The 26,276-nt window shown below is 49.6% G+C and overlaps 1 pseudogene across 1 annotated transcript in view; it reads left to right on the forward strand.

Annotated features, from left to right (window-relative positions):
* The window catches only part of LOC144371897 (mitotic spindle assembly checkpoint protein MAD1-like), a 175,704-nt pseudogene that overhangs the window by 52,181 nt on the left and 97,247 nt on the right, over nt 1-26,276 (forward strand). Inside the window, exon 7 of the transcript XR_013431979.1 lies at nt 3,715-3,801. The product of XR_013431979.1 is annotated as a mitotic spindle assembly checkpoint protein MAD1-like (transcript). The remainder of the gene's footprint in view (nt 1-3,714; nt 3,802-26,276) is intronic.

The raw sequence follows: 26,276 nt of genomic DNA on the forward strand, positions 1-26,276 counted from the left end.
ATGGCAGGCCACTGTGCCTGAGAGAGCAACCAGCTCTGAACCGTCCACAGGGCTGGAGTGACCTTCTGTGCTGGAGGGAAATGGGTGCTCTGGAAGATTTGTCAGTGGCCTTGTCTATCAAGGCCTGGATGTTACAGAGCAACCCTGTACTCAAAGGGTGAGGTGGGCTAATGCCCTTTGTTGAGTCTCCTGAAGTCTGGGTAGCTATGACCTCAACACCAGACTGGGACCTCCTACTCAGGGAGGCAGTGTCCACAGCCCCTGCAGGTGGCTCTGCCAGAGATGGCCCAGGGTGAAGCCACTGCACTGCTTAGAGTTAGTCTCTCCTCCTCAGGAAAGCAGTAGTTCCTCTCCTCAGTCCTGGGCACCCCATATCAGCCACATCAATGTCAGATCGGGGTGACCTGCATCCCTTTTCCCAAGCAGTTATGTTATATTATTGAGAAAAGTCTGGGCTGCCTGCAGGGGTTCGCAGCCCTCAGTTCTTGCCATTTCCTTGATTTTTAGCAAAAGTATTTGCTGTCTAATATTTTCCGTTCATTCCTGTTTTGGCATCCTTTTTGCAAAAACAAAAAGCCTATCTTGTTTGTGTTGTGTTCCCTCCTTTCTGTTTGGGCCCTGGCTGAAGCCCAGCCCCAGCAATATGGTGGTTATGCCCTGCGGGTTCCTATTTTTTGGAAAAAATATATAATAATAACACCTCGGGAGAAAGCTCAAGGCTTCTCATTTGGTTTTGTGGCTGTTGGTGCTTGATTCACTTTAGGCTTCGGTATCCTTTGGATCTGGTGTCTATCAGACTTGGGGGAACTGGCACTTAGGCTTCCAAAAGTGCTGTGGCATCTGCTATAGGACCCCAAAATAGCTGTGGCTGCAACTGCCTTTGCCTCAGGGGTAGAGCAGTGGGCATGATCCCCCAGCCCTCTTCTATTCTGCACACAGCTGAGTTTGCGTCAAAATTCAGCTGCAGATGGAACAAAAAGACTTTTTCCCTGAAAGCCCCCATTAGGATGTGAAAGGCTTCACAGCTGAAACTAGAGTTTTCCGCAGCAGGTGTCACAGCCTGGGCTGCAGTTGGAACTGTCACTTTCTTGTCATCTCTGTGTCGGAGGCTCCCGAGGCCTCAAATGCCTCCCACTTTGTAGTTGTGAAGTGCAAGTTTCAGAATGGACTGTCGGTGTTATTTTTAGGCCATAATGGCACTTGGCATGACTCCTTCTAGTTACAAGCACTTAGCTAATCCCTGGAGCGCCCTGGGTAAGCATCTCTGAGTAGCTTTAACCACACACAGGTCAGGAGGCTTCCGGAAAATAAACACTCTTCCTGCCAGTTGGAGGTGTGTGGGCCCCTGGTCTTTGGTTTGAGATGCATGACGGCTGTGACTGTGCAGAAATCCTCCATGATCCACAGCTCAACGTGGACTCACCTCCTTACGTGGAGCTCAGGACAGGCGACAGGAGGCCAAGTTTTTCGCTCTCTTCTCCCAGCCCTGAGCTTGTTCTGAATCCAGGGCTTCTCGTGGTTTGTCTCCCTTCTTTTCTGTGTGCCCTTTTCTCTGCGCCCCTGTCTGGGCTTCTGCTGGGCTGAGCAGTGTGCACTTGGCACCCCCTATCGGCCAGGCTCCCTGCTCCCCAGCCTGGGAGCTTCTGGCGTCTTTCCTCACCTTCTGAGCCTGCTGTGGCTTTTCCTTCGTTTTTTGTTTGTACTCATACGTGTAGTACATGAATTCTCATTGTAAGCAGTTCACAGAGGCGCATGAAGTTAAAGACCCCTCAGCCTCGATCACTAGGCCCTGCTTGACATGGAAGTAAACTCCAGATAAACTTGGGGTGAAGCTCTCTAAGGGTGTTCCATACATCTTACTTATTTTCTGTGTACTTAGAAACATGAAGTTGTGCTTGTGGATTGGGTGTCTAGATGGAGTCACGCTGGGCCTGAGCCATTTCCTGAGTGTCTGTGCTACTGGCCCACTTGGGTGTGTCTTCTGCCGGAGCAGCCTTTCAATGTGGCTGGGCTGCTGTGACAAATTCACAGATGGGGCTCGGAGCAGGAGTTTATTCCTGTTGTTCTGGAGGCTGGTGTTCCGCCTCTGGTGAGGGCCCTTCCCACCTTGCAGATTGCTGCCTGTGCTGTGTCCTTGCATGGCCAGGAGAGAGAGACTGAGCAGTCTCTTGGTGTGTCTATCAGGATGCTGACCCCAGTGTGAGGCCCTCACTGTTCTGACCTCACCTAACCCTTATCACCTCCCCAAGGTCCCATCTCCAAATCCCATCCTGTGGGAATAGGGCTTCTGCATAGGAACTTCAGGAGGACAGAGTTCAGTCCTGAGTGTCTAAACCATGGTGAGGGTGGCTTACTTGTACCTTGCACTGCTAGGGCCCTGCCCATGGGGACCCCAGATACTCTGTGGCCCAGGGTGAGTGTCTCCCCCTATATAGTGTCTTCAGTTTTGGCCTGAGAAATGGCAGTAAGAAAGGCCACTGCTGTGGAGGGTGGCCAGCAGCACTCTCCTTGTAGCTTGTTGCAGGTTCTTCCTTGCATGGACAGCTGCTTTGCTGTAGCCAGAGTAATGGCCTCCATGATCCCTGCAGGGGCTCTTCATATCCACTTAGTGAGGTGGAGGGACACTTTGGGGGACAGAGCCATCGGTTGGCTCATACCACATGGCCCCATAAGCCCTGTGCTTGCTGTGGTGGGTGGAGAGGAAAGCAAGATGTGTCCTTGGCCTTGGGCTTGTGTTCCACCTACCATGCCATGTTGGGAGCTCTTGCTGTGCACTCCACATGTGTGTCATGCTACTCGTAAAGCTACCAAGAGTTCTGGGATATGTTCTTCTGTGTACTAGTCAGAAGATGTGGCTCACCTTGAGTTTAAGCTCATGGACCAAGTGGACTGTGGAAAGCCAGATGGCATCTCTGAATTTCCATTTCCTCATTGAAATATGGAAACATAAAGAATAGGACTGCTTTGCATCCACTGGGATAGTGAATCTGGAATAGTTCTGAGAATCATGCAGTAGCACGCGTGTGGGGCTGTGCCATTACTACTCTTGCTCTATTTTTAAAAAATATTTATTTTTTTTTAGCTTTAGGTGACACAATATCTTTATTTTATTTTTATTTATTTTTTTATGGATACAACACAATGCCTTTATTTTTATATGGTGTTGAGGATCGAACCCGGGTCCGCCCGTGTTAGGTGAACACTGTACCGCTGAGCCATAATCCCAGCCCCTTTATTTTATTTTTATGTGGTGCTGAAGGATCAAACCCAGTGCCTTATACATGCCAGGTGAGCGCGCTACTACTTGAGCCATGTCCCCAGCCCCTCATTACTACTCTTAACTCTGTGTGCATGCAGCTGTTTTGGAGGAAAAGCAAAGATAGGAGCTGTTGTGCATCATTTCCATGCCAGGAACTGGGCAGCACTTTGTGAATATCATTTCCTTGGCATGGTGACACCATTATGTGTCACCCTGTTTTTATAGGTGAAATAAAGCCAAGGCTTATGAAGGTAGCCTGCTGCTATTGCATGGCTGGTGGTGGGCTGTGGCTGGACTCGGGCTGTGGTTAGTGCTCTCTGCCTCACTCATGGGTCACATGATAGACTACTCATCCTGGTCTCTAAATGGCATGGTTTTGGACCTCTATTCCAGATGTGGAATTAGGCCCACTTCTGGGGACAGATGGAACTGAATGTGTGTTCTTTATCCCTCAGGACTCCAGAGGACCTCTCCAGATTTGTTGTTGAGCTGCAACAGCGAGAACTTGCCCTGAAGGAGAAGAACAGTGCCATTGCCAGCAGGTAGACCAGGTGTCTGTGGGGATGCATGTGTTCTGGGCACTTGGGCTTAGGCAGAGGGGTGCTCTCCTGTCTCACTGGGTAAAGTAGTCCATTTTCATTGCTATAGCAGTGTACCTGAGGCTGGGTACTTTTTAGAGAAAGAGGTATGCTTATAATTTTGGAGATCGAAAGGCCTGGCTTGGCTCTGGTGGGGACCTCATGGTTGGTAGGGCATATGTGTAATGGGGGAGCACTTTGCCACACAAGAAACCAGGAAGAGCATTGGGTGTGCTCCTTCTATGACAGCCCTCATGAGAACTTGCCAAGGGATCCTGACAACTACCTTGATCCTTTCTGAGGACAGTACATGTGTAACCTGAAGACCTTCTGCTATGCTCTAACCCTAATACCGCTGCTCTGAGAAGTCCTGGGGAATAACTCAAACCACATGTGAGATGTGGCATTTGTGGGTGGCTTTTAGTTTCAGATGGTGGGGGATTGGAAGCTCCAAGTTCCCATAGTATGGTAGTGTGACTCCACTTGGGGTACTGTGACTGTTCTGACAACATGTACCTCTGGTTTCCTGGTGGCTTGGCTTTTTGACTTGGGGGTCCCTGCTTGGATCAGGACTATTCTCATCTTTCTAGCAGTGTGTGGGCTTGGAATGACCTTGTCATAGTGTAGAAACCTGGCCCCTGGGGATGCAAGTGTGTAGACTTGTGCCCTTATGAAAGACCTACAGAGTATGCCAACCATCTGAGGCCTTTGTAAGTGACAAAAATCTCGGCCAACTGGCTTGAGCATCGAGCACATTCTTTCTTAGCCCCAAAGGAGGCCCAGAGATGGGTGGCTACAGGACCTCATCCCAGGGCCTGGTGTTGGGTTTTTTCCTCCTGACACCAAATTTGTGTTCTTTTCTGCTTCTCCAGTCTTGACACCACCTCAGTGTCTTATGATTCAGTTCAGTTTCAACATTTCTTAGAGTTTGCAGGTTTATGCAGATGCCAGTCCTTTTATCTAGTTCCCAGGTTACCTACTCTGTCCAATTACAAATTCAGGGAGCTCCATGATCCCCTCTTTAGTTTTTTTTTCTTTGTTCTTTTTAGATATACATGACAGTAGAATGCATTTTGACATATTATACATACATAGAGTCTGACTTATTCCAGTGGCTTGCTAGAGCTAGAGTGCCTTATTTACTATCCTGATCCAGGTCAGGCAGAGCCACATGGGAGGGTGCATGGGGCAGGAGTCAGGTGCTGAGCTTCCTTGCTTTCACCAGCTGTGCCCCTTCTGTGGTCACCAACCTAGAAGCTCCCGAATCTTGCTGTTTAAGAGTTTCCTCAACCCAGTCTTTAGTCCTCCTCTCCAGGCTGGTGAGTGGGGCTGAGAGTTATCAGCTCTAATCACTGGTCTTTCTGTGCTCATCCCCATCCTAGTTAAGTAGGGGCCTGTCCTAGTCACCTTATTAGTAGAAACCCAAATCCTTACTAAGAAAGGACTTCCTGCCACCCAGAAGATCCCAAGAGTTTTAGAAAGATCCCAAGAGTTTTGCCAGAAACTGAGTCAAAGGCCAGAATAACGGGTTGCGCTGCTTTTTATGGTCCGTTTGTTTGCCAGCTGTCTGGTCAGGCTGGTTTCTCTTATGGCCTTGAAGTTCCTGCCCAGGTTTGGGTGTCAGGAGACAGAAAGGTGAGGCCTCTTTCTTGGGTCTTTTTGGAACAAGGAAATCTTTCTAGGACTGCTATCCAGCAGATGCCCCTCACTGGCCAAAACTGGGCTGTGTGTGTGCCTGTCCTAGACCAGTCAGTGATAGAAAAGATGGAGTTCCACCATGAGCTAGGAGTTGTCTGGTTTGTGCTTACATCTAGCGGGTGTAAAACCACATGGGACTGGGCTCCTGCCTTGAGCAGAGCCACAGGGAGAAGTTGCAGCAGTGACCATGGTGTGAGGCCTGGGTGTCCTGGTGGACTGACTGCTTGGCAGGTGAGTCTGTGAGGAGAGCCTGGAGCTAGCCTCTTCACCATTGATTATTAAACCTCAGTCTTGTCCTCCTGTGCAGATATGTTTTAATAATTTATTAGTAGCCAGAAGGAAGGGTTTCTTATTTTGGGGACTGATGTCACTTTGAAAATCAGCTTTTAGAAGCATTTGGTTATGTTGGACATAATAACATCAATTACTTTAAAAAGCTCAAATGATAAAGATTGCCTTTTGCTTTCAAAGCCACTGTCAGATGAAACAGGCAAGAAAAGTGATTTGGAATTAAAGCTTTAACACTTTGCTCTTCCATCTTCTTCATTTCACTCCATGAAACAGAATGGACTGTTAAGGGAAGGGCACTCGCTGGCATCCTTCTCCTGCCAGCCATGAGGCACTTTTTTACTTTGACCAGTAGCCACAAGTTCACGTATCTACCCAGAGAGCCATGAAAGGTGGGGAGGCATCTGCATATAGCACAACACCACCTCTGTTTGTGGATGTGAATGGGGATTTTCTTTTCGATCAGTTTGGGATGGTGTCTGTGTCTCAGGAAGCAGCTTGTGCCATAGGTAGGTGGTCTGCAGACTTCTGGCCCACTGTCCACCTCCCAGGAGGTGCCCTAAGTTCCTCTGAGAGTCAGTGCACCCTGTGAAGATGTGAGCCTCAGGGCACCCTGTGGAAGTGCCCAGTGCTCCATGCTTATCTGTAGAGTGAGTGCTGTGTTGCCTTTGTGGTGGTGTTTCAGGGAAGGGACATGAGGCCCCACAGCTGTCCCAGCCTTGCTTGGAATGTTTTTTGAGGATTGACTTATTTTTCTGGGTTGGCCTTTTATGCTGCGGCTTCACGTGGGACATGTGATATGGCCCCTAGCCCAGTGTTAGCTATGAATGGGGCTGGCGAGCACCTTGTTGCCTGGCTTGATCTGTGTGCCAAGAACCATGCTGTTGGGATGGATGGGGAGAAGGATGTGGGTAGCCATCAGGTGTTGAGGCTGCCACTCTGATGGGGGTGGACAGTTCCCCATGGGGGTGACCTGGGACCTCTGGTACTCAGGAGATAGAACTGAGACCCTACATGCTGAGACTTGTGTACTGGGGCTGAGAGGTCCTGCCTTTTTGTTTATTCACAGATCATAAAGCAAAGGTGGCAGGGTGGCACTGGCCTTGGTTGTTGAGATGGATTCCTCCAGCTTTGGCCTCTGCCCTCATGTTCTGAGCTGACTGTGTTAGCCTTAGGTGGAAGGTGTCCATTGTATTTATGGAGACCTTGTAAGACTGGTATGTTTCCATGGATCTCTTAAAGGCAATTTGATAAAAATTCAGATGGTGAGAAGGAGGTAATGTGGTAGAGTCAGACAGATGCCAGGCAAGTGCCCAGCAGGTGGTCATAGGTTCTGGAAAGGGCTTTTTGGGGTGTGCTTTGTCTCCTTGCGTGATGTGTAGTCATTGCAGAGCCGACACATGGTCCACCTGAGACTACAGTGTCATGGGGTGTGATTGTGTCCACATGCTTCCTATGGCTGTGCAGACCAGTGGCCTGGGCTCCCGTCGTCATGCAGGTGTTCTTACCCACTCTTGCCACCAAGCCATCGATTGTGTCCTCCTTGTGAATTGAACATTTATTCCTCTCATTTTAGTAGCTTTTTAATATGCCATTTTGTGGCTACCCTGTACTTCATGGGCCCACTGCTGGGTGTTTTTCTTCTTCCTCCTTATCTGCCCCCTTTCTGGATTTTAAATGCTGCTGTCATAGACTTTTTAAAAAATATATTTATTTATTTTTTTTAGTTTTAGATGGACACAGTATCTTTATTTTATTTATTTATATTTGGTGCTGGGGATTGAATCCAGTGCCTCCCATATGCTAGGCAAGTGCTCTATCCCTGAGCTACAATCCCAGCCCTGTCATAGACTTTTGTAGCATGGTCCTTAATTCTTTATGATGAATTCCTGCAGTGGGACAGTTGGTGGCATGCAGATCTCCAGGAGCTTGGCCTTCAGAAGACAAATGTTGCGCATCACCCCATGCGTTGCTCTGCCAAGAGCAGCAGAAACCCTTCATTCCTGAGCAGCACTCACCTGGGTGTCTTAGTTTTCCTCCTTTGCCGATCTGACAGAAGACTGCTACTTCCTGTGTGTGCTGTCTCAGTAACGTGGTGTCTGTCACTGCGAAGCTGGAAATCAGAGAGTGAGTCAGCGGGTCCTCCAGGTCCCTCTCCTACCTGAGGTTTCACTGTGCTGCGGTAGTTCAGGCTTCTGTTGGCCTCTCGGTAGTTATGTAATAGACTTTGGCCTGTTTCCGGGCAGAGCTGTGACTCTCCCAGCAGGAAGAATTCTGAGTAGGGTCGGCCACTAAGCACTGCTCTGACCTGAGCTCTGTATGAATGAGGTGTAGGGACATTGAACATCCTGCACTAATGGATGCTGAGGGAAGATCAAATGATGTTGTACCCCAGAGCCACCTGCTGGCCGCCAGCCAGCTAGGAATGAGAAAGTATTTCTAGCATTGAGCCACATGTGGCTTCTGGCTGCTGTACTGGTACAGCACGATTCTGAACTCTACACTGGACTGAAATCATTATTACTATTTTTTTTTGTGGTGATGAGCATATAACCTAGGGCTTCTGTTTGCTGCCACTGAGTTACACCCCCAGTCCTTTTTTATTTTTTATTTAGAGAGAGGGTTTCCCTAAGTTGCCCATGCTGGCCTTGAACTTGCAGTCCTCCTGCTTTAGCCTGTTGACTTCTGGGATTGCAGGTGTGCACCACTGTGGAATTCTGTCTCTTAGTGTTCTGAGTCCACAGAGCTGGGGTCTGGAAAGCTTGATGGTGGGGCTTGTGCTTCCTTTTGATCATGTCTGCCATGGAAGGGACAGGAAGCTTTATGAGTCCTTCTACATGGCAGGAGGTGGGAAGGTGCTACTTTGAGTAGATGTGGATTTACTCCGGTGCACTTCCTTATCTCAAAAGGGAGTGTCTGTCTGTAGGGCTGTTCTGAGGGCTGTGTACCTGGTGCCTCATGGCTGTCAGTGATCATGTGGCAAAGAAAGGTCCTTTGGCTGGCTGTGCAGCCAGGGGCTGAGGTAGATTCTTACTCTGCAGAGCAAGGGCAACATGTTCATACACACCTCATAAGGCTTTTGTGCTCTGGCAGTAGGAAGTGCTTTAAGGAGATCTGAGTGTTCATTTCCATGTGAGTCCTGTCATGAACCACCAGTCCAGGCCCACTCTGTTTTTCTTTTCTTCTCCATCTTTGGACACGTTGCTCAGGGGCCCTACAATCATGGATGTGAATGGGTCTCCAGGGCTTGTCTCAGAACCCTCTTCCTCTTTGGGTGGAATCTGATTATAGTGAAGGAGCCTTGCTCTTTTTGCTGTCCTTGTCTTGGTTTTGGTTCTTGGAGTCTGATAACATCCTTCCTAGTTATGGGGCTGGGGACAGGTGAGTCATTTAGAATGAGTGGTCAGGTCTGGATGCATCCTCTGCTTACTGTCCTTGCACAGAGCTCCCCAAGGGCTATCCTGGAGCACCCTCTGCCCTTGCTGGGGCTTGCTAGTGTCCAGGGGTCCCAGGGGCCCAGACCTGACTACATACCCCCTGGCTCTGCTGGCGAGCAGGAGGCTGACTGTGGCCATGCTAGTCATTGTTCAGACCCTGAAGGGTGACAGGTTACTGTGCTCTGGAGAATGTTGAACCACTAAGATTGGGAAATTTGTGCAGGAATTCTAGGGATCTTGCAACTTGGGGGTTCTCTCCTTTCCTAGAAATGACGGTTATGGTTTGAAGAGGGGTGGTGGAGGGAACAGGGCCTCTCAGGGCCTGCCACAGTCCACGGTTCTGCTTCCTGTCTGTAATCATGATGATGACGAGGGTGATTATGAGAGCAATCAGTATCGATGGCATTTGCCTGAACAAAGTCTGTGCCAAGTGCTTCCCGTGCAGCATCTGACTTGAACCTTAAAGACAGCTCTGGAGCAGTCACGTTGATAAACCCCGGCTTGCAGATGTGACACTTGAATGTTGGGTTGATGTGCTAGGAAGTAGTGGAGACAAGACTTGAACACAAGCCCGTTTTCTCCAGAGCTCATGTCTCAGGTCCCTGAGCAGCACCCATTTACCATCCAGACCCTTTTTACTTGAGGGTGGGACCCAGGTTCCTGAACACTGTTCAGATAGGCTGCCCAGGTTCCTGAACAGCACCTGGCATGTACCATCCAGGCCCTTGTGACTTGTTTCTCTACCTCACTGGGGCCTGGGGTGATGAATCCTGTGCACTCAGTGTTGTCCAGCTGGGCTGAAGCCTTGGTCACCTTCCTCAATTCTGATTTAAGGCAGAGCTGGCTCTAAGGCCAAGTGGAGAGAAGCAACCGAGGATGGTGGACACAGGGAGCTGGTACCTGCCTATCTGTTTTGGCCACTCCAGCTAGCTGGGTCAGGCACTTGGGGCTCAAGAGCCTTTGTCCCATCAGCCATCAAGTATTGCCTGCTCTGCCCCAGACTTGCACTCACTGGGATGGCTGCAGTTTGGAAGGTCATGTCTTTCTGCCTCTGTAGAAGAGCCTTTAATTGTAGTTACGAGGGTGACTAGGCTGGAAGCACCTGTATTGCTGTCCCTCCTAGGTGTCCATAGAGCCTCCTGATCCTGGGATGGGCTGAGCTGGTATACTTGCTTTGGGGCCACCTTCCCCTGGGGCCACCTCCCTGCCCCTCCCTGGGGCCTGGGCCCAGGCAGCATGTGGAGGAGATGTGTTCTTATGTAGCAGAGAGACTAGAGTAAATCAGTGGAAGGTTGTCATCCCCTCCACATCGCAGACTACCTGACTAGGCACTGGTTTCTGTGTTGCCTCCTGAGAGTAAGTTAAGGTCATCATAGTCATAATACTGTTCCCCCCTGCCCCACCCAGTGGTACTTACTGGAAATAGAATTCCCAGAGCTCTATTGCTGAGATACATCTCCAGTCCTTTTTATTTTTATTTGAGATAGGCTCTTACTGAGTCACCAAGGCTAGTCTTGAATTTGCGATCCTCCTGCCTCAGCCTCTTGAGTAGCTAGGATTATAGGCGTGTCCGGCTTATAGCCATAATTCTTTTTTTTTTTTTTTTTTTTTTTTTTAGAGAGAGAGAGAGAGAGAGAGAGAGAGAGAGAGAGAGAATTTTTTATTCATTTCTTAGTTCTCGGCAGACACAACATCTTTGTTGGTATGTGGTGCTGAGGATCGAAACCGGGCCGCACGCATGCCAGGCGAGCGTGCTACTGCTTGAGGCATGTCCCCAGCCCCAAATCTTTTTTTTAAAAAATATTTTATTTACATTTTAGTTTTCGGCAGACACAACATCTTTGTATGTGGTGCTGAGGATTGAACCCGGCCGCACCCATGCCAGAAGAGCACGCTACCGCTTGAGCCACATCCCTAGCCGCAGCCATAATTCTTAATATGGCTCTTCAACTATTCTTTGTTCAAAGTAGTTAAGCCATCCTTTTAAACTGTCTTGTAGTTTAATGAGACCATGTCACCTTTGTCAGTCGATGTCTCCATGAGTTATGATGCTCTCAAGCTGTTCAGAGTCAGCAAAGCCAGTGATAGGCACATGAGATTCAGAGTGCTGGGCTGCATGCTCTGAGCATTGAGTGGGGGTCACGTTGTACCTGCGGTGATGGTGAGCAGTTCCCACTGACTCCACACATGGGCTGCCTGTGTTCGAATCTTAGCACTTTGTCCTTGGACAATTTAATCAGCCTTTCCCTGCCTCTCAGAATGGCGATGGTGAGGGTGGCTCTGGTGGGGTTGTGAGGGTGAAGTTCCCTCTACAGGATACAGCCTGGGGCTTGGTGCAGCAGGCAAGCTGTTGGCTCGTTGCTATGGTAGTCTTTTGCTGTCTTCAGTGTTTGAGGAACCGAGTGTTTGGGGTATAGAACTGGGAGTACCCAGTGGGTGGCACAGGCAACAAGGTACATCAATGTGTGTGGCCAGCAGCAGTGTCAGGTTGGGTGATGGGTACATATCAGGTGGGGAGGGTAGGATTTCCTTTGGGAGATATGGTGGGTGAGAACAGAGTCAGTGATGGCGTGGCCTGGAGTGCCTCCCACAGCTGCTGCCTGCCAGGTCTCATGCTCATCAAACCAGTTTCTGTCTTGGCACAGGCTAGCACCTTGGATCGTCAAGGACATAGACAAGAGGCCTTCATGGTGTCCATTTGGCTTTTGATAGCACTTAATGTAAATTGACTTCTGCAGAAGGTGTTAGGCTAGCTTGTCTCTGACGGGTTGTTTTCATGTGTCCTCAAAGATACTCCCCTGCCCCCCAACCATACCTGTTTTAGAGACACAGTGGTACTTGCTCCCCATGGGCTCTGTACCAGTTCTTGATGGTGCCAGGCCAAGCTCTTACATGAGATGCTGGTCTTGAGTCCCAACTATTGAGCCAGAGACCTGCTGTGAACCCAGGGAGGACCACCCAAGAAGCCTACACCTCCCCTCTCCAGGATGTGGCAAGGAAATGACTCAGCAGACGGGGCTTTCTCTCCACCTGTGACTTGGCGTGCTGATAGCCATCCCTGTGCTGACTGTTGCCAGGCGCCTCCTGGAGTCTGGAGATTAAGCCTGGCTGGCTCTCTCTCCTGTTGCTTCAGTGCAGGTGCTGGGAATATGATCCCTTTTGTATTTTTGATACTTAGCACAGGCTGGCCCCTGCTCAGTTGCTTCTGAATGAAGGAAGAGTCATTGACTTATGCTCCTGCCCCAGAGAGATGCTATCCCACACCCTTGGTTTCTATGTTGCTACCTTTATCTATAGTGGCCCAGTCACCACAGGCCCCTGGCACCCTATCCCTGGTGTCTGCCCTGATGGTCCAGTCCCCACAGGCCTCCAGCATTTAATCTTTCCAGGTCTGGGGCCCATGGTTCCCTCTGTTGGCACTGATAGCCAGGTCCCCTCAGGCCACTGGCATCCCATCCTTCCTGGGGTTCATGGGTTCTCCGTCTCGTGGAAGCCCATGCTCCTGGAGAATGAAGCACATGCTCCTGAAGAATGTACGCTAGGCTTCTGTCACCACTTTTCTTTGGAATGACAAGAATCTGTGACTCTGTTTTCTATATTTGCCCTCTCTACCACTTACTTTCCATGCAACTGTCTGAGGGAACCTTTATTTTTATTTTTTTGAGAGAGTGAGAGGAGAGAGAGAGAATTTTTAATATTTATCTTTTAGTTCTCGGCGGACACAGCATCTTTGTTGGTATGTGGTGCTGAGGATTGAACCCGGGCCGCAGGCATGCCAGGCGAGCGCGCTACCGCTTGAGCCACATCCCCAGCCCCTGAGGGACCCTTTAAAAGTCAAGGTGTGTTATCCCCACAACTAAGCCCTTCTCTGGCTCCCAGGGCTCTTAGTGGGGAGCACAGGTTCTGCGTGGGCACACTACCTCCTGGCACTGCCGACCCCTCTCATTCCCCATTTCTTCCACACTGCTCTCCTTACTCTCTGGACACGTGCCCCACCTTGACTCTGCCTTCCCAACCTGTCTCCCCTAATTATACTTACACTCTTTAGCTCTTAGCTTTTTATTTCCTCTGTGACCTTTGCAGATCTCATCTAGACGACGCTTTTCATTAGAATGTATGTTATGTAATTAAGTTTGCCTTCCTTTTATGTTTGTCTAACTTGCCTCCCTTGGACTAGGGCCATTCCTGAGTCATCTTACTCACTGTGACTCTGGTGAGAATGTAGTCCTGGCCCATGGTCCATATTCAGTGCAGAGTGAGCCATTGAGATGACAAAAGTGAATGGTCTGACTGTTCTTCCTGACGTATGGGCCTTGAACTTTGTCCCTTCCTTGACTATTCTGGCCTTTCTCCCATCCCCACCCAAGCCATCAGGAAGTCATTTGGGTTCTGTTGGTGGAGGGGTACACTACCTGCCCTGCAGCCCTTTGTCAGCTTCTGGTGGCCTCCTCCTGAGCTGCTCTGTGCTCAGCAGAGGGTCCTACAATAGCAGCAGCAGCAGCAGCAGCAGCAGCAGCAGCAGCAGCAGCAGCAGCAGCAAGGGGGCTCATAGGTCATCCCCCTCTCACTCCCTAGGCCGACAGCCATGACACATCCTCTGATTCTTCATGGCACTGTGACCTCTGCCCTCACCTGCTGGTCCCTTCAGCCTTTCTGATTCTGTCTGTAGTTATATTGGTCTAGAGTGTGCTGACCCTGTCCCTGCCTTGGGGCTTCTGCCCTGGCTCACTTTCTTGGGGGTCTCTGCTCAGGCATTAGCTTGTTGGAGACCCGTGTGTGTATTTTCCCAGTTAGAATGGGAACTCGGGGTGTGCAGCACTGTGCTCACTGGGCCCCTGTGCCTAATCCATGCCCAAGAGAGATTTGTTGGGTGACTAAATGAACATCTACTCTTCTCCCAGGGGTCCCATAGCTCTATGAGAGTGAGGGTGACCCTTTGGGTTCCTGTATGGCTGACCTTGTTAAAGTGGCTGTGGGCTGTGGGGTCATCCACTCTCCTCCTCCTGCTTTGCCCACTCTTCCTCCTCCCAGCTGCTGGATGGCCTGTTCTGGTCAGCAGCTGAGGTTGTTTGTGGGTTGGCACCTTGTGTCTCCTGTGGCTGGCCTGCACTGGCCTCTGTGGCTCCTTTCCTTTTTGTAGCATCTCTCAGCTCTCAGCTACCCACTGCCTGTTTGCTCCAGCCTGTTTGTTCCTCTGGTGGCTGGTGAATGGTTAGAACTACTAGCGTGGTGTCCTGCTTGAGAATGTGCTTTCCTGCTTTACTTTGTGCTTTGGTGACGAGTTGTCTCATTTCCCCTCAGATGCACCTGGGAAACTGCTTCTGCTCTGGTCTGTGGCTGTGCCCAAGAGGAAGGGCCCAGTGTCCTGTTTTGTAAGGGCTTTGCTGTCCACTTGGCCTCTTGGAATTTTGGGGGGAAGACATGAAACAAAATAGAAAGTAGCATCAGAGGTGAAGATAGCAACTGGGCGACTTGGCCCTGGTCTCGCCTCGTGCAGTGCCAAAGCTCATGTGACATCTGATGGTTCTGAGTTGGCTGTCTTATGGGGAAGCACCTACTGCTGTTAGCTTTAGCTAGGGTCTTCTATAACTGCCAGTTCCTGGGGTGCAGTCAGGCTTGGAGGCCCAGGTTGTGTAAAGATGTGAGGGCCACTCCTGGGAGTGAGGCTTGGGCTCTGGTGCTGCCCACTTCCTGGTAGTAGACTCTGTGATCCCCTCCTAGGAAGCTGAGGGAGCTCCAGCAGGCAGTGGAGACCTGTGTGATCCTTCTCTGTCCTTCTCCTTTCCTGGCCCTTGTCATTGGCGCTGCAGTAGGTAAGACCAGGGCTGTATTTGCCTAGTCTGTTTTGCACCTGGGCTGACTGATGCTAGGCCTGTCTCCCAGGAGCTACCTGGACAGTGACTGATTTGCTTGCTCCGTGTGGCAGTGTTAGCTTCCCAGGTCCGATTGCTCTGGGACCAGTGGCGGCCTCGAGTGCAGAATGCAGCTCGGGCTTAGTGGTGCCCAGCCTGATGAACTAGCCAGGTTTGGGACTCAGGTGAGGGCCCTGCAGGCCCTGTCTTTCCCAGGATGGGGTTAGAGTGTGGCCATTGAGCACGGCACCTGGCCTCCTTCAGGAACTCAGTGATGCAGCTTTTGTCAGTCTCAGTACACCCTTGGGAGAGTCATCTTTTCTGGTTGGTTTCCTCTGCTGTAGGACAGACCCAGTGACCGACTGTCCCCATGCCTGCTGTCTTGCATCACACACATTTATATTGTCTCCTTAGCATATTGAGTGTCCCATGGCTGCATTGCTCAAGGGAACATGAGGAGCAGCCACACCTGTGTGGTCCCACCCGGTGGCTGTGGCAGGGCTGCTGCCTCCCAACATCCAGACTGCAAGGTGCTGTACACCCTGGGTTCCTGGCCTGTCACTGTGGTCTGCCTGTCCTCTTGATTCTCTAGCCCCTCTCTTCTTGCTGAAGGCTTTTGGCAAGAAAAGAGAGCCCAGTAGCACTATCCCAGTAGCTGGCTGTGTGGCGGAGGTGGACCTTCCTTAGGCCTCAATGTGGAGCAGTTTGGAAGAGTGCTGGCACCTGCTTGCAGTGCTCAGATTGGACGTGAGATGGTGCCTGCAGCATTCGAAGCTACTTCTGTTCTCTCTCAGCAAGAGCCTCTTTCCATGGCCTCCCAGCAAGGGGGTTGGTATCAAGCCTCTACATTTTGTCAATTGGAGGGAGCAGAAAGTCCTCGAGGTGAGTGGACCTCTGTCTTACAGGCCTCCCTGGGATTATTCTCACTGCCATCCTGTGCTGTGCCTTCTTGGTCCTCTAGTGCTTTCTTGGTCAGTGCTAGTCAAGTGCAGGGTGGGGGCAACATGGACCTGGGGCTTATGTTGCCTACTCTTTAGGTAGGAGGGGCTGTGACCCTGTATAGTGGCAAGCCTCTCCTTGACTTCGTCATAGGTTCTATCTGAGTTGTCTTCCTGTTACAGCCTGTAGCTGTCTGTTTCTAAGCGTGAGATCAAGCCCAGGTCCCATCTAAGAGAGAGTCAAGCTAATCCCAGGCTCCAGAGCAAAATGTAGGCTCATCAACACCCTTGGCGGGATTCATGTCCATGTGGCCTGGCCCATGGACAAGCCCTACCGGTGGTTTGGCACTGGGGATGGGGTCTGTTTGGATGAGCTGTGAGGTTGAGGCTTATCCTGGGTTGGCCTCCATAGGGGTGGAGGTCAGCTGTGGGCTGGGGTTGGGCCCTGTGTATGATGGGTGGATGCACGTGCTTCTTTTCAGGGCAGGGGCACTGCCCTCCTGTGACTGGGTGGGTTCCACTCTCTGTCGTCCTGGGAGCAGAGGTGGCCATGGTTCCTGAGCCTGCCACCTCAGCCAGCTCCTGTTCTGTCTCCTTGGCAAGGCAAAATGCCATTAATATTTCACACTCAGACTGTTGCTTTGCATGTTTTGCATTTCCATATTTAAAATGGCATTTACATATTCATGGATTTTTAAATAAGTTCTTATTGTTAAGGGATGTGGAAGTGGATAAAATGTGAAACTCCCCCTTTTATTCAAGCACTGGAAAAAATTCATCCCATAGCGCAGTCACTTTCAAAGTGGTTAGTTCTGTCGCAGTTGCCATAGAAAATTATCCTGGGAGCCATTGTGTCCTGCCCTGCTCAAGTGCAGAGGCTGGTGGTGCCCCCAATGTTCCCCACCTGCAGCTGGGCTCTAAGACTTGTCAAGCCTCAGGGCTTCTCCTGGTGTGGACCTTGCCCCCTGCTTGGACTTAGGGATAGGAGTTGCCCATGCCACCCCTTTCCCTTCTTTTGGACAAAAAAGTCCAAGGCAGATAAAGTTTATCATTTTGAAAGTGGTGATGCCAACACTTCCTTTCTCCTCCTGGTGGTTGTTGTTAGAGGTGCTTCTGTCACCAGTTGTCCCTGCACTGGCTACAGACCCCCCTTGCTCTTCTGCCACCAGCTGGGGCTTTGAAAGATCAGGCAGCCTCCATGCCATGATCCTCTTTTTTAGAAGGGAGAGGAACCTGCTCCCCTCTCCCTGCAGCATCCTTCTGAGGGCCATGGGTCAGGACAGGCTGGGGCTTCTCAAGCAGCTGCTAGTATTATCTCTGGATGCCAACCGAGCCTTACCCTTTGGTGTTTGCCAGGTGAGGAGCTTGACATTTGTGGATTGCCTCCAGCTTGGATCTTGTGTGGGTCAAGCACAAGTCAGGGAGTGACTAGGTACCTCAGGACAGAAGCTGAGAGGCCTTGAACCTGCAGAAACATGTTGCGGTCTCCTGGCTGGTGGGCGGAGCATGACAAGAGGTAGGTGCTTTAGAGTTTGAGCAATGGATGTCAAACCAGAAGAGTCCTCAGAAAACCCAGAGGACAGACCAAAGCACAGGGAAGAGACTCCACCTACATCATGGATGTAATCAGACCTGGAATGCAGATTTTCCCTGATCTCTAGACTGATTTTATTTATTTTTTAAACATGAAGTTATTTTTTGTTGTCTCAAATATTAACCCACAACACCTTGGAGGCCATAGAAAACAAAAAGGTAAGTTTGTCTGTGTTAAAAATTTAAAGAAGCTGCAGCAAGAAGCACTACGTGCAAAGTGAAAAATCAAGCTGTGTAGTCTGTTTTTGAAATTGTCTTCAGCTCTTTCAGCTGCAGTTATAACCATAAGATAGGTTTGCTGTGTCTTTGGGGACCATTGGAATATAGGGCACAGTGCTGGGCTCTTGAAGGACCCCCATGGAGCAGTGTTACCTTCTCACCACCAGAAGCTAGTAAGTGCTGCTGGTTTTTGTCTCATGTGGCCTACAGTGCTAGGGTGGGGATAGGGAGTTGGCTTCCTCCAGGCACTAGGTGTCTGGTACACTAGGGGATAAACACTGGCTTCCAAGCTGCTGTCACATCCTCTGAGCAGAGAACCTGGTACTGGCTTGTCCTACCGCACCCCTTTCCATCCTGCCTGGATGTGCAGGCATGCTTCCTTACCTGGCTCGTAGGGTTCTCGGGAATCTGACCTCCCAGGGCCGGGACCCCAGTGGGCCAGAGCAAGAGGAGGCAGCCATGCTGGTCAAAGATAGAAGGAGTGCCTCCGTGCTGGGACTGGGACAGGCAGCTCACCCTGCTTGGCAGCCTTGGATGCAGACCTCTGCCTGGAAGCAAGATTGTCCCTTGTGACCCAGGATGTCTGGAGCTGAGGCTGGAGCAGGGTGGGTCAGAGGCAGGCACATTATGGGGTGGGGTGCTGCCGTGGTGGTTCCCAGGCTAGGGCCATCATGTGGGAGAAATCAGCTGTCTTTAGAGGTGCTGCGTGCTCCAGGTTCCTGGAACCTTTCTTCTTGAGATCCTGTTTGGATGTGGCTCCTGGTCCTCTCTCGATCTGCATAGCACTGACCATGCTCTCCGGCAGATAGGCTAAGCCAGATCATTCTTCCCCTGCTGCTTGGTTCCTTCTGTACTGCAGTGTTGACTTTGAGAGTCTGGGGGCTGGGCCTGCCATGACTGGGCTCTAGGGCTTCTTTCTGAATGTGGAACCTGAGATGAGAAGTGCTTCTGGACACTTTGCTGCTGCTTCATCTGGAAAACCAGGTCAAGCCTGTTGAGGAAGGGAGGGTCGTGGAGGCTGCTGGCACCAAGTAGTGCTCAGGGAATAGCAGCTGTTGTTACCAGAGGAGCAGGTGTGTAGTCCTTGCCACTGGTCCCAGGCTGGCTCTGGATCCCACTTGTCTCTCTTGGCCTTAGTTTCCCTGCGTGCAACAAAGGTTTCATCCCAGCCTCTGTTGGTTTCTTTGAAGGTTAAGAGCAGCTCTGTAGGAGGTATGGGTCACATCAGTATTGGCATTCAGCTGGATCAGTGACTAGGGTGGGTTTTTTGGAGTGGAGGTAGGGCCAGCTGCACAGCTGCCGTGCCAGAAGACTAGCTATGGACAAGACCTTCCCGATCTCATGCTACAGACTTTATGTGTCTATGTCCCCTCCATGTGATGTTCTTTCCTTCAGTTTTGTCAGTAAAATCTTTTTTTTTTCACCCTCTGCTTGCTGGAGCCTCCTTCTCTTGTCCCATGTGCTTAGGATCTGCCCGCACACACATCTGTGGCTGGGCTTTGCAGTCAGTATGTGCCTGGTCGCTAGAAATGTCAGGTAGTGTGGGGTCTGGACAGAGACTGTGCAATAGGACAGACTTGTCCAGTGTGCCTGAGGGGAAGAGTGCTTTCCCCTGGGGAGGAGATGTCCCCTTTTTTGGAACTTGTGCAAAACTCAGCCCCTTCTGACTGACTGTAAAACTTTAAAAAAAAAAAAATTAAGCTGTGGTGTGTTTCTGCCCGGTCCCATGACAGCTACTGCATCTTTGGTTGCTCTGCGCATTGATCTCAGCCTCAAGCTTCTGGGTACTGTGGCCTGGGGTTAGAGCACAGCATGGGGTGTGGTCCTGGGCTCTCAGCTGTGTGACATAGGTCTCCTGTTGCTCTGTGATCAGGAACCAGCAACAGTATCTGACACAAAGAAACTTAAAGGACAGCTGGCATCATAACTGTGGTCATCATGGCCTCGGGTGGCTGCCCTCATGCACTGCTTGCCTGGCTTGCCTTGAGTAGTGGTACCCTGGAAGCACAGGCCAGAGCAGTTTCTGGGGTGACTTGAGGGTGTGGATGCCCTGGGTCTTCTTACATTTGCACAGAACTATGGTGCCAAGGGCATTATCCACCAGTAGTTAGTGCCTCTTGTGAGCCTTGGTCAAGTTCCCTGGTAACTGAGCTTCATAAATCCTGAGCCAGAGAGCTTCCTCCTCAGCTGTGATGCTCACCGCTGCTAGCTCTTTCCATGAACAAGCCCAGGAAAACACTTGTATTGATTCTCAGTGTATGAGTGTAAGTGGCCATTCTCTGATGTTGTCATGCAGTTAAGTAAGCTTTCCTTCTTTATTTGGGAAAGCATAAAACCAGTCTTGTGGCATCAACCCTGGGAGGCGTTAGAGGTGGGACATGATGGGCTGATAGAGTTGGACCCAGCCCCTCCGCTCAGTGCTTGTCTTGTGGCCTCCCATTCCCGTATCCCTGCCCAGGGCCTGCCTGTTTGTCTGTCTGTGGGTGGACTAGATGTGAGGGCAGTGTCAGGACTGGCACAGGGCTCCTGTTGGTGCCAAGTACTTCAAGGGGGTCTCTGGATCCTGTTGTGAAACTGGAGAAAGAATAGGAGCACATGTTTATTAGGTCCCCCAGGGTATCAGCAGCTCATACATGACCATACTGGGGTCCTTGTACTAGTTCTATGGGCCAGATAGCAAGCCTCTCGTTCCACAGTGGTCTCCCCAATGTCATGGGGCTGCTTCCTGCTGGTGTCCAAATGCAGGGCTGTCTATTTCCTAATCCTGTACTCGCCCTCTTCACGTTGCCTCTTACAGGTGGTGCTTTTTCAAGCTTTCTTAGTGATAGGTCACTTCTTTGGGTCATGAGAACAGTTTTTATGGCCTGTTTAAAATACTGGGGCCAAGAAACACAGTCGAGCAGTCAGTAGAAAAAGTGGCATTGATGTAGCCATGACTGTGACTTTGGCCCATGCGCTAGTGAGTGCCAGCTGTCTATGTGCACATCACTGCAAGGGCAGGGAACGAGGCTCCAGCTGGAGTAGAGAGCATGACTGTCACCAGAGGGTGGCCTTTGCTTGGGAGGGTAGGCAAGAGGACTCGTTGGGGACTGGAGAGGTAGACTTGTGGGTCCTCTTCTTGACTGCGCTTTCCAGAATTCAGAGCTTCGCAGGTCCCACTTACTTGCTGGAGGATTACATGAGGCAATGCCATGAGGATGTTTGGGGTCCAGAGCCAGGACTCTGTGACCTTCCTCTTTGTAAGGAGTGCATACGGGTCCTCTTCAGAGTGAGTTGGTGGGTGAAGACGCAGTATGGACCCTGAGCCCATAGACACCCTCATTCCCCTTCACCGGTGTTGCTGTGTTGGCCTCAGGGCCTTGACGCTAAACAGTATTGAAAACAAAGAGGCTTTATCTGTGGGGGTCACATCAACAACATTTACCGTTTTTAGAAATAAAAATAAAACACTTATAATAATATTTGTTAAGTTTATAACTTCATTAAAAACAATTTATTACTTGAGAATATTCACTGTTTTGAGAAATGTGTTTTCTTAAAATGCTTCAAGGTTCAGAGAAAAAAAAAATGCCCTTGTTTTATATTTTTGTACCTTTCCTCAGAGTTTGCTTGAAGGGAAGGCAGGGGATTGTCCACACCCGGTTTGCCGTGGTGGTCTGCCTTGTTGAAGGCTGTTAAGAAATTCTGGCCTCCTACGGATGTGCAGGTGGCTGACCCAGTGCCCATGCCATCAAATGACCCTCCCACTTTGGTAGTGCTTAGCTTTGTCCTCATGTGGACTGACGACTGCCAAAGGGAGGGCCACTGTCCCTCAAACCTAAGGCAGATCACACTTTTCTCTGATGTGCCTATTTAAACTTCTGACCTGAGTTAGAAGGGATTTTGTGGTGTCCCTCCATCTGGAATTCAAGGTCACCAGTCTTTTGGCATCTGGAAGATGACCCCCCTGGCTTTTCTGAGAAGGCACTTCTGCTGTCCAGGAGAAAAGGCCCATAAGGCAGTGCCTGGGTGGCTGGAGGTGGGTGGCTCAGTCTATAGGAACAGGGTGGCTTTTCTTTAGAAGATCTTATTCCAGGGGAGCAGTGGGCCAGGCTCCCGGATGTGAGGGTCACCCCCTCCGATTTCTGTGGAGTCCAGGACTTGGGTAGCCTCAGGTGCTCTCTGGGGCACAGTGGGGCCATCTGTGAGTCATAGGTTAGTCTTCTCTAGAGCTGCAGAATGCACACCGTCTTAGAGGTGACTGGCACTGCTTACATGGCAGATTTTTTTTGTTGTGGTAGAGAAGCAAATTTCCTACTGCTTTACAAATATTTCCATCTTAGAATCAAATAAGAAATTAAAGTCATCATCATCAAGTTCAGGAACAAGGCAAGGATGTCCCCTCTCACCACTCCAGTTCTGTAGCTCACTGGAAGTCCCAGCTAATATAGTAAGACAGGAAAAGGAAGTAAAAGGTGTGAGGTTGGGAAGGAAGACATAAAACTGTCATTGTTCACAGGTGACATGATTGTCTATGCAGAGAACCCCAGAGAATCAACAACAATCACCAAACTTCATGCAACTAACAAGTGCTTCAGATTGCAGCATAGCGATCCAGGCTGTCACACGTGGGTCTGCTGCTTTCCTGGATGCCAGCAGGAGCTATTGGGGTTTGATATGAGAAACAATACCATGTGCGTTAGCACCAGACACACTGGATACAAATACATACAAGGTCTATATGAGGAGAACTTAAAAACTCTGATGAAAATAAGTCAAAGATCTAAGTAGTTGGAGAGAATTTTATGTTTTGCAAGGGAAGATTAAATACTGTGAAGCCATCAGTTCTTCACAAGTTGATCTATAGATTCCAAATCCCAGTGAGTTATTTTGTGAGAGACTCTAAGCAGGAGGCAAGCAGGAGGCTCAGAATGGGCCACATGTCCCTGAAGAAGAATGAGGCTGGAGGACCGACACTATCCGACTGCAAGACTGGGCATGGAGCCAGTGTTTGTACTGGTGAAATAACAAACCAGAACAGGTTAGAGAGCCCAGAAATAGACCCTCGCTAGTACAGTCAACTTTGGCAGCAGAGCAAAGGCAACTCAGAGAAAGAGCAGTCCTTTTAACATATGGTGTTGGAACAACTGGACACCACAGGAAGAAAACCTAGGCATAGACCTTCCACCTTTCACAGAAGCTAGCTCAAAATGGATCAAAGACTTAAATGTGAAACACAAAACTCTAAAACTTCTAGAAGGTAACGGGAGGAAATCTGGCTATTTGGTGATGATGTTATATGTGTGTGTGTGTGTGTGTGTGTGTGTGTATGTATTTGTAGGTGGTCACAATACCATTGTTTTATTCACTTATCTTTATGTGGTGCTGAGGATCGAACCCAGTGCCTCACATGTGCAAGGCAAGCGCTCTACCACTGAGCTACAACCTCAGCCCTGAGGATGATTTTTAATATACAACACCAGAGGCACCATCCATGAAACAAATAATTGATAAGCTAGACTTCATCAAAACTAAAAATTTCTGCTCTGCAGAAGGCACTGTTAAGAGAATAAAAAGAGAAGTCACAAGCTGGGAGAAAATATTTGCAAAAGATATGTCTCATAAAGGAACATTAGCTAAACTACATGAAGAACTCTTAACCAGAAATCTAGCTAAACAATGGGTGAAAGATCTGAATAAACACCTCACCAAAGAAAATACACAGATGGTAAATAAGCACATGAAAAGACTCTGAGCATCACATGTCATCAGGACATTGCAGATTAAAATGAGATACCACTGTATGGTGATTAAAATGGCTAAAATCCAGAACACTGACCAAACCAAATGCTGGGAAGGATGTAAATAAACAGGAACATTTTATTGGTGGGAATAGAGCTTTGGAAGACAGTGGCCATTTTTCTTTTAAACAAAACTAAACATCATTTATATGATTCAGCAGTTGCACCCTATGGAATTTATTCAAATCAGTTGAAAACTTATGTCCATATACAAGCTGGCACCCGAGTGCTTATAGTAGCTTTATTCATAACTGCCAAAACCTGGATGCAATCAAGATGTCCTTCAGTAGGTGAATGGATAAATAAACTGTGGCACACCCAGATAATGGAATATTGTTCAGTGCTAAAAGGAAATGAGCCATCAAGCCATGAAAAGACATGGAGGAGTTTTAAATGCATATTGCTAAGTAAAGAAGAGAATCTGAAAAAGCCATCCACTGTGTGGTCCCCACTGTGTGGTCCCCACTGTGCGGCAGTCTGGGAAAAGCAGAACTGTGGAGACATGAAAAGATCAGTGGTTGTCAGGTTGAAGGGAAGGAAGGGTGAATGAGGGGAGCACAGAGGATTTTTAGGGCAGCAAAACTACTCTGTGTACTCTAATGGTGGATGCATGTTTTATACACTTGCCCAAGCCCATAGAGTATATAACACAAGGTGAACCCCAGTGTAAGCTGTTGCTGGGACGTTAGTTAGTAACAGTATATCTGTTTTGGCTCCCTATCTGTAATAAATATAGGCCACTAAGGCAAGGTGTTGATACTGGAGGAAAGCAGCTAGAGGTGAAGGGGACCCCAATTCCTATTCAGTTGTTTCATAACCCTAAAATTTCTCTAAATAATAATGTTTACTAATGTAAAACAAAATTAACCAGTTTCCAGGTAAGACAGAGCTAGAGAAAGAGCTACCCAGGGGTCAGATTCTTGAAACGGATGCCCATATGTCCTTTCTCCTATCTGTGAGACTCCCCTGGCATCATGAGGAGTGAGAAGGCTGTGCTGAGCGCCAGGGGTCGCGTGGTTGGTTCTGATGCTGACACTCATCGGCACGGGCAGACTCTTCCCCAGAATTGCTCTAGACACAGTGACCATCCTGACCAGGACCTTCGACCTGCGGGTCCCTGGGCCGTGTGGGTGGCAGTGCTGGCTTCTGTGAATGCCAGTGCCTTCTCAGGGGAAGCAGATTTGTTTTGTGGCCCGAGGTACTGAGGTGAGGAGCTGTCTTTGCCACATTCCTGGCCCCATGATGCCACTAGTGCTAGGGTGAAGGGCACCACCTGGGGCCTTTAAGGAGATGGGCGGCACAGGAGGGTATCCAAGAGGCCCTACAGTTCCCCAGCCTGCAGCCTAGCTGTGCAGGCAGGGAGGTTCAGACCAGTCTCTGGGTGGCACATTTGTGGGAACACTTGGAACCTCAGCAAGAATGTGACTGTGCCTGGACAACTGTCTCCAGGGGTCAGCTCAGTAGGGAGGAGGAAGTGGCACTATGAATTTTAAATTTATTTAAATTCCTCATTCCTTCCATTTAGTACCCTTTTTGTCCGCTTCTGTTGGAGCGCCAGGGATGTTTAGTATCCTCTCATTTCTATGCTCTGCTAATTTTACTGCCTTTCCATATTTTCTTGCTATAAATTTAACAGATTTTATTGTGTTTAAACCATTTTAATATAGCCTCTCATAAAGGGCTAGAGCTGTGAGGGGCTTGTGAGTTGCCAGACCTGGGAACTCTTGTCTGTTTCTAAGTCTTTGGTCTAGGTTATCTGAGGAGAATTCTAGAAATACCCCTTGCCTGAGTGTCTACTATGATGCATGTCCACAAGTGCTTGGCTCGTTGTGAGGACCCAAAGGGAGCTGCTGTCCTCCTCTCCTGTCAGTAGCTCCAGGTTCAGGAGGAGCCATCAGACACATGGGTGTGTTTGGAAACTGTGGCGTTTCAGAGAGGGAGTCATCAGTTTGTGGGACACAGGTCTCTTTTTGAAGACATCTGGATCACAAGACAGAACTGCCTCTGGAGTCGCTTCTTAGTTCCAGACTCCCCAGTCTACTCACTCACTGACCTCTGAAGAATTCTTGGGGGAGGCTGTTAGAGAATGGAAGGGTTCTAGGTTTGGAGAGCTGGCCTGATGCCCTGTGGAACTGGGCAAGTCCCTCTCTGGCCCCATGAAGTACTGGCTCAGTTGCACAGCCCAGGCCAGAGCTGATGGCCTGTCAGTGGACTCTGTTGCTCAACCCAGCCAGTTGCCTGCCTGGCTGCCCAAGTGGGGCCTTTTGTTTTCATTCTGTGATCTATCTTAAGCATCTGTGACTTTTTATGATTTACTGTATAAGGTACCTTAGTGTTAATTTAACAATAACTTCAAAAGTTTGTTTTCCGAGACTAAATGTGACCTTCCAGGGTTCTGTGCTACATTTGGCATTCTAGCACTCTGGCACCAAGGATGCCACAGTGGGCGGTGTTGCCCATACAGGGCTGCTTCCACCTGCACTTAGTTTTCCTCCTCTCTGTTCTGGCAGTTCAGGTTTCATTGCTGTCTGTCAGGCCCTTTTCCAGAGGAGTCCTGAGCTTTGCTGGCAGAGGCAGGAGTTTGCATCTTCTGGGAACTGGAGTGAGTGTAAGAAACAGGATGCCAGAGGTGGG

Source organism: Ictidomys tridecemlineatus, chromosome Y, assembly GCF_052094955.1.
Source record: "Ictidomys tridecemlineatus isolate mIctTri1 chromosome Y, mIctTri1.hap1, whole genome shotgun sequence".
Classification (NCBI taxonomy): domain Eukaryota; kingdom Metazoa; phylum Chordata; class Mammalia; order Rodentia; family Sciuridae; genus Ictidomys; species Ictidomys tridecemlineatus.